The following is an 8,235-nucleotide window of genomic DNA, read 5'->3' as shown; positions in this document are numbered from 1 at the left end:
ACAAACCAACTGTGCATGTGCAGAATCATACTCCATAAAACTCATAAACATTAACTTCTCCTAACCAGAATACCAACTTTATGTTTACAGAGGCCTTGATGGAAACTAACATAACTGTTGATATATAACTTATCTAATAAGAATCACAGAATATGTAGAAAGTACCTGAGTATTTAGTATCAAGAGAACCATGTATTCAAAGGAAAAGGGCCAGAAATTGATCAATGTATGCAAAACTTGGTCTATATTTCAAAACTGGAATAAAGCTTTCATCTAGTACCAAATACATACATATACAGAGACACAAACACACAGGCATACATCTTCCATTACCTAAATCTGTTTCTTGAAAATAAAAGATAAGTAAGCTTCTACAGGAAACTTAACGAAGGAAGCCAAATCGAGACAAAACACAAAAAGAGTGGATGAAATAAGCTTAAAAATTTAGGAATGTAATTAAAATGTTAATTAAATGTTATGAAAAACATTAAAAATTTAGGAATGTAATTAAATGTTAATTAAACATTGAAAACATAAAAGGAAAAACATGTTGAAAGAAACATAACTGTTAGGAAAAACATGTTACCTTGATTGAAATGGAAATGTTTTCTTGAGGGTTTATTTACAGATGCTTGGGATTGATCTCTAATAATGTCGAGAGACTTCCCTACTCATTGCATTTGAAGAACAAAAGTCTGTTTCTGGTCGACAAAACAATCAAATGAGTTCTAAAAATAAACACCATTTAATGATTGGTATAATATTAATTATATTGCATAATAACAGGTGGGAATAAACAAATAAAATGATTAAAAAAACAGCCAGCAATTTGGTATAACATTAACAGGAGAAATAGGACCAAGCTCAATACCATTAAAAGACAATAAGTTACATTGTATACATATTAAAAGACAGTAAGCTGTTGTTGCTCCAGTAAATTTGAAAGCTGTCCATATATTTGGGATCATAGTAGATCCAATATATATAAGCACTAACAATATTACTGTTAATGCCAAAGACCTTTTTTTACTCTCCGTGAGAGGAGTTGATCCCTCAAACACCAAGTTATCCACAGTTTGCCGTAGAGAAAAGTGAATAACAGGGAAAACCAGAACCAAATGAAGAGCAAATATAATTCAAATCAGTGCTAAAACGAATTCCCAGATTCCTATCAAAATTGGTCAAAACATCACCTTCGAGCTCATTGTATATAGGTTGAACATTGAAATGGCAAACATATGCATTAGTCATAATAGGGATAACTACTAGTAAATCCAAAATTGCCATTTTCGATCCAAAATCTGGGCTCCTCCTTGGAGCCTCTATCTTCCCTTCAATAAGCTTAATGAATGCAATAGCAAAGCAAACCACAACGAAAACAACAGCGAGAGCTACCGAAGCAGCCGAAGTCATGCTCAATGAATCAATCCTATCTAACACGCAAAGTAGAGCAAGAAAAACAACCATAACAACCAAAACCAATAACTTCCTATGATCCCCAAAACCGTCCTAACCACTGATCGAGAACCCCAATATGACGAACAGAACCAGACATAACATCACCCAGACATTACGAACCGAACCAGTCCTAACCACTGATCGAGAATCCCTAAAACAAGCCCCAGAACCTTTATAGTAGCAGGTAAAGCCATGATTCCAGCACCAATAATTGTGGTGGTTCAGTTAAAAACAGCACCAGAAACACCAGACCCGGTATTGGGTTTACTTAAAACAAGGGTATAATCATCGAGATCAACATCAACATCAGTATCAACATCATCATCATCATTAAGATCATCAAAATCATCAATAACCTTGGGATGATTTACCCGGTTCCCATCATCAGAGAGGAGCGATTTTTGTTGGGATCTAAAGTCGTGGTGTTCATTATGCATTTGTAATTCTACAAATGAGCCTTTGGGTATACCTGACTAATTACTATCCATTCTAGATCAAAGAAATGCTTAAGAAGCTTGAAACTTTGTGAAGATCTCTCAGAAAAAAATCGAATGTAACGATTAAAAAACTTACAAAGAATTGGGAGGAATTGAATTGAATGGAATGGATTTTGAAAGGGTCAAGAAAAAGCAGCAGATCCATGGTGGGTCAACGTTTTTGGATGCTTTATTGGAAGGAGAGAGATAAAGAGCAATATGTTTGGAAATAAAGGAAAAGTTTTCTAGTGCTGCCTTTGGAGGATATAATTAAAAGCCAAAGCAACATGGCCAGAGCATAATCACTCCCAGACTACTATAGCAACTGAACAAATCAGAGCAGAGGTAATGTGCTAAAAATGAGTTGCAAGTTCTCCATGAATAACATTTAATTACACGAATGACAAAAAAGTCTACAAGAGAAGAAGACGTAAGAAAATTCCAGCATACACTACATATCAAGAAAGGAAGTGGTTGTTCAAAATAGCAAGTTTAGTCAATTAAGCTTAATTCCAAAAAATAATAAAAGCCAAGTAATACAATAACTACACATTAATCTAAAGGGGACTAAAAAACTAACCATTTCAAACCCATGAAGCATCTAACCGTCGACGAGAGGAAAGGGAAAATAGTAAGGGATTTCGGGAATGGGGGAACAGATTAAGGGAAAGAAAGGGGACTTGGGGAAAATGTTAGGGATTTCGGGTTTGGGGAATTAGGGGATGATTTGGGGAAAAAGGTGTTTGTTTTAGGGATTTGGGGAAGGAAGATGAGATGGGGGAAAATTACTTAGCAAAAAAATGAAACCGATTTCGGGTAAAGGGCATAAACCTCAGGAGAGAAAAAACGACGCCGTTTCAAATAAGAAAAAATTGTGGCGTTTTCAGCAACGCACCGCTAGTAAGACCTTTTGCGGCGTTTTCAGCAAAGCGCCAGTAACACCTATTTTATCTACACTATAAAACGACGCCGTTCTAATACGCGTTGTGGCGTTTATTATAGAAACGCCGCTAAAGCCACTACTATTCAGAGGAAACGATGCCGTTTTACTCTAATGTATAATGAAATTTTGTGGCGTTTTCTAAAAAAACGCCGCTATTTTCTATCTTTTGCGGTGTTTTATGTATAAACGCCGCTAATACCTGAATATTTTATAGAAATTGATCAAAATTTAAAACTATATATCTAGAATTTCTTTTAAATTATATATAAACCCTAAAACCCTAACTATAGTTGAAACTTTAATTTTGATTTAATACACATTTTAAAATACAAATTATGTATGCATATAAATTAATTAAATAAAAACATGATGCTGTTTATTATATCAATAACGTGTAAATATTTTACAAGATCTAGATCAAATTACAGTTCATGTACACAATTGCACAGTAAACCACTTTTCATATATATATTTATATATATTTTAAAATAATATTTATATATATTTATCTTATATACATTTATCTTCTAAATTAAAATCCAAAATTATACTCTAAATTTAAAACCCTAAACCTGATACTCTAAACCCTAAACCTTAGACCACAAACAAAAAACCCCTCACCCCAAACTTTAAACCCCAAAACCATTCGGTAACCCCTAAACCAATTAACCTTAACTCCTAGACCATAAAGCCCAAACTATAATATTATGAGTACGTATATACAAAATAACATGAATCTTAGTAAAATCCAAATGTTCTTCAGTTAATTTCTAGCTAATAGTATCATTTCCTTAAACCCTTAACCTAAACTTAATTTTTAATATATTTTATTTCAGACATTCTATTTAATCTAAATATATTTAAACAAAAAATAGATAATTAAAAATACACAATAGCATTATTATTTATACAAAGTTACATAACTTTAATAAAACAATTAATTCTCTATTGGAACACTCTAGTTATAATGTCGGCCACTCTGTAAGATATTTCTATGTTATATAAGCTTGGAATTTATACATAGTTCAACAAATGCTAATTCCACATTCAAAATCACCCTTTCTTAATAGCATCCCAAGTAAGAATCTAGAAAGGAATTAAAATTATCTCTTAAGAAGTTAATAATTGTCCCATTCTAAACTTTAACCCTAACTTTTAAACCTTAAATCATAATCCATAAACCCCGAATTCATCATAAACCTTCAAATACTAGTTAACTCCTAAACCTTAAACCATAGTTAACGATCATAATTAAACCTGCTTAAACCATATATCTTAAACCATAAACCTTAAACTATAATGATAATTAATTCAATATTTTAAATTCAATACTATCTCTTTTATGATTATATAAGAAAATATTTAATATATTGTATAATCATAAATTTTAATAATTATTGTTTTAGAGGTTAGAGATTAGTGTTTATGATTCTTTTTGAGGTTTAGGGGTTATGGGATTTTTAGCGGCGTTTTACCAAAAGCGCCGCTAATGCTCTGGTTTTTAGCGACGTTTTACCCAAAGCGCCGGTAATGCTCTGGTTTTTAGCGGTGTTTTACCCAAAGCGCCGCTAATGCCCTGTTTTTAGCGGCATTTTATAGAAAGCACCGCTAATACTCTGGTTTTTAGCGGCGTTTTACCTAAAGCGCCGCTAATACTCTGGTTTTTAGCGGCGTTTTACCGAAAGCGCCGCTAATGCTCTGTTTTTAGCGGCGTTTTAGTAAAAAATGCCGCTGTTGTTCTGTTTTTACCGGCATTTTTTTTAAAACGCCGCTATTGCTCTGAATTTTAAAATTTTTGCGGTGTTTTTTAATAAAACGCCACTAAAAACACCGCTAAAGCCCTATTTTCCTGTAGTGATTCCAAAGTCTATTTAAACACAAGAGAAGAGGATCAAAAGGGGACACAGAGAGTAGAAGGCAGAAAATACTCAAAGACAACCAACAGAATCAGCTCAGAAGTAGGATCTACTTCAAGCTTGAAGATCTCCATTCGATTTCCTTAGAAGTTCTTTGGGTTTCTTTATGTTTTGCTGTTTTCCCAATTTTGAGATGTTTTTCCTAAGTTTTATGAACTAAACTCCCTAAATACCTAAGGGAGATGAAACCTAAGATAGATCTTATTACTATTTGAATCATATGATAAATACTTGTTCTTATTATTAATTATGAGTTTTAATCCTTGTTTTAATATTCCAGGATATTAATTCAGGTTTTGATGTGCTTATTCAGTGGAGCAAAAGTCCCTGTTTAAGAGTAGATCTTCCATAATTAAGCGGAGTTACATGCAATCCTAGAGATAGAACGACATAAATCTGCCGGATTAGAGTTAAATCTAATAAGGGAGTCCATAGATCGAGTTAATACGACAATAGGGGTTTTAATTAGGAAGGGATTTCAATTAATCAACCTAGAGTCAGTTGTTTTTAGTCTCGAGAAAGATATTAGCATAAGCTAGGGATTCCTACGGATTAAGTCAAGTGAATAAATCGTCTAATTTAGAAGTAATAAGTGAAGTCTAGGCGGATTCTTCCTTGGGTATTGTCTTCTCCATCGATTTTCCAAAAATATTTTCCAACTTTAATCTCTGTCGTGTTCTTAGTTAATTGATAGTTAATCTTAGTTTAAAAACGTCCCTTTAATTCTTAGGCTAGATAATAAAAAGATAGTAATTACTAGTACTTTTAGTCCTTGTGGATACGATATTTCCGGTCTCACCATAACTATACTATTGTTCGATAGGTGCGCTTGCCTTAGTCAAATTTTTAGTTAGTTTAGTGATTATTAGCAACTAATCAAATCAAACTTGATAAAAAGGGAGTCAATAAAAATGATAATTTTTATAATATAGATATGAGTTATGGGTTAACATTAATAGGTTAGAAAAAAATGTGTTAGGATCAACAAAGTTTACTAAGGGTTAATTTAATAGGTAAACTTTTTACAGGTTATGTGGGTTAAATATTAAGTGCCTCTATCATCTCAGTATATCAAATCAATAATATTGTCTTGACATGTATAACTAAAGCAAGTTCTAGAACAACAAATCAAGTCCACATACTAACAACGAAAAATAAAATGAGCTAGAAAAATATATGCTTTATAGGCTAAAAGCTCACCAAAAATTATGGTTTTGATGTCAAACTTGCAAATTCAAAAATTCAAGATAATATTTCAATTCAAGGAGACAACTTATCATCCTTGACTCTCTCATGTCTTAAAGTATAAATCAATCAATGCACAAACACCCACAAATTATCCCAAAACAAAATCAATAAAAACTCCAAATTAAAAGAGATTCACTCTAATTGAGGGTTTGGGAAAATTACTTAAACACAATAAATAATTCAGAGATTTTATCACAATCATACAAACAACCTCCCCACACTCAAGATGTACATTATTCTCAATGTACAAACAAATATAATCATAGAAGAAGCATAATATCATAAGAGAGGAAGGGAATTGAAACTGCCCTGAATTTGGATGAATTCGTCGGAATATTGAAAACTAGAATAGTGGGCGATTCTAAATGAAGTGCATGTTTTCGAGCAACCTAATAAAAAATAGACAAAAATGAATAAGAAGATAAAGAGATAAAAAATAGAAAAACAATTGACAAAATAATAAAATTACAATGCATAATAAAATAAAAATAAAAATAAAAATAAAAGCAAAAGCAAAAACAAAGAAGAAAAAAAACGAAAACAAAAATAAAAAACAAAAAAATAGAAATAGAAATAGAAATAAATAAAATATAAAACTAAATAAAATCAATTTGGTTGGGGTATGAATGAAATAAAAGAATAAATTAAGAAAAGAAAAAAAAACTAGATTTAAAACGGAAAAAAAAATACATGGCCATGTACTAGGCCATATGAGCCACATGGTCGTGTGCTCTACACGGCCGTGTGGAATCACTCAGACCGTGTGTGATTCAGAAATACAGAAAATAAGCCTAGTAACTACATGGCCTTGGGCACGTTCGTGTGCCAGGTCGTATGCAATCCTCCTTCTCTTCTCCTATGCCCATGTGAGAGCTTGTGTGAGCCACACAGTCTACCACATGGCCGTGTATCTAGACCGTGTGTCCCACATGACCATGTGCCCATGTTATGTTAATCTCTGTGCCAGTGTGGGTCATATTAAAATTGAAAATTTTAGCTCCAGTATGCATACAACTTAACAAGCCTGTGTGAATCACCCCAGACTATGTGAACCACTTTTTTTTATTTTAATTTCAAATTTTTTTCTTTCTTTTTTTTCATATTTTAATATTTTTCAAAATTTTTAAGGTAATAAAAATAAATTTACTAATTTTTTTTTCAAGTTTTTTTTCAATTTTTTAAAAAATGATAATGAATGAAAGTTTTTTTTTTCTTTTTTCAATTTTTTTAGAAAGTAAAATAAGTAAATTACACAAAAACACTCGTGTTTCCTCTTGAGAAGTGCTTATTTAGAGTCTAAGCTCGACTTTCCTTTTTAAGCTCACAAATAAGGCGAATCTTGGAGTTGAAGCTCCTCTCTCTCGATATCAGTTTTACCACCAAAAAAAGGTTTGAGACAAGTATTGTTTACCTTGAATATGCCGAATTCAGGATGTGTTACCGTTTACCTTGAATGTGCTAAATTCAGGCTGTGTTACCTCAATTGTACCGTATGGAAATACAGTTTTTACCACACATGAGTTGGACCTTCATGATGTAAACTCTGATGGAAAAGTGCATCTGATTTGTCTAACAGCACTTTGTCCCAACTTTGAATTGGTTCATTCTCTTTACAATGCACATCATGGTGTTGTTTTGTTACTTCCTTTTGCTTTCTCAGTTTATTATCAACTTTCGTTTGCCATTCATCTAGTTTATCGAGCTGTACCATTCGCTATTCACTTGTCCCTCGAGTTTTATCACTTTTAATAAAATATGACTCCAACATGTTTTCATGATGGATTTCCTACAAAGAATGTTGAGTCACATTATTATTAACATTAATAGAACAATTAGAATCATCTCACTCACTAGGGACTCTCAGAAAATCACGTGCTTGAAGAGTAATATTTTCATCACCTACATGAAGCACAGGTTCACCAGTACCCATATCAATAACAATTCTAGTAGTGGCTAAAAAGGTTCAACCTAATGTAACACTCCTAACTTGTTTCCGTCGCCAGTCTAGGGTTATGGAACATTATCGTAAAAATTAAAACAATTGACATCTAAATAGTTTAATAATGCTATTCAATATTAATTATTTAAACCTCATACAAATCCAACAAACATACATATTTGGGCCTTAAATTGAACTTTCGAGGCCCTAAAAATAGTTTGGGATCAAAAAAGGACTAATTTGAAATAATTAAGA

The 8,235-nt window shown here is 32.3% G+C and overlaps 1 pseudogene; it reads right to left on the bottom strand.

Moving 5' to 3' along the window:
- Positions 1–809: 809 nt before the first annotated feature.
- Positions 810–1,946, bottom strand: LOC121230542 (amino acid transporter AVT6E-like; annotated as a pseudogene).
- Positions 1,947–8,235: the final 6,289 nt, after the last annotated feature.

Source organism: Gossypium hirsutum, chromosome A06 (genome assembly GCF_007990345.1).
Source record: "Gossypium hirsutum isolate 1008001.06 chromosome A06, Gossypium_hirsutum_v2.1, whole genome shotgun sequence".
Classification (NCBI taxonomy): Eukaryota; Viridiplantae; Streptophyta; class Magnoliopsida; order Malvales; family Malvaceae; genus Gossypium; species Gossypium hirsutum.
The sequence above is the reverse complement of the archived record's forward strand: the minus strand, read 5'-3'. Positions and strand labels throughout refer to the sequence as shown.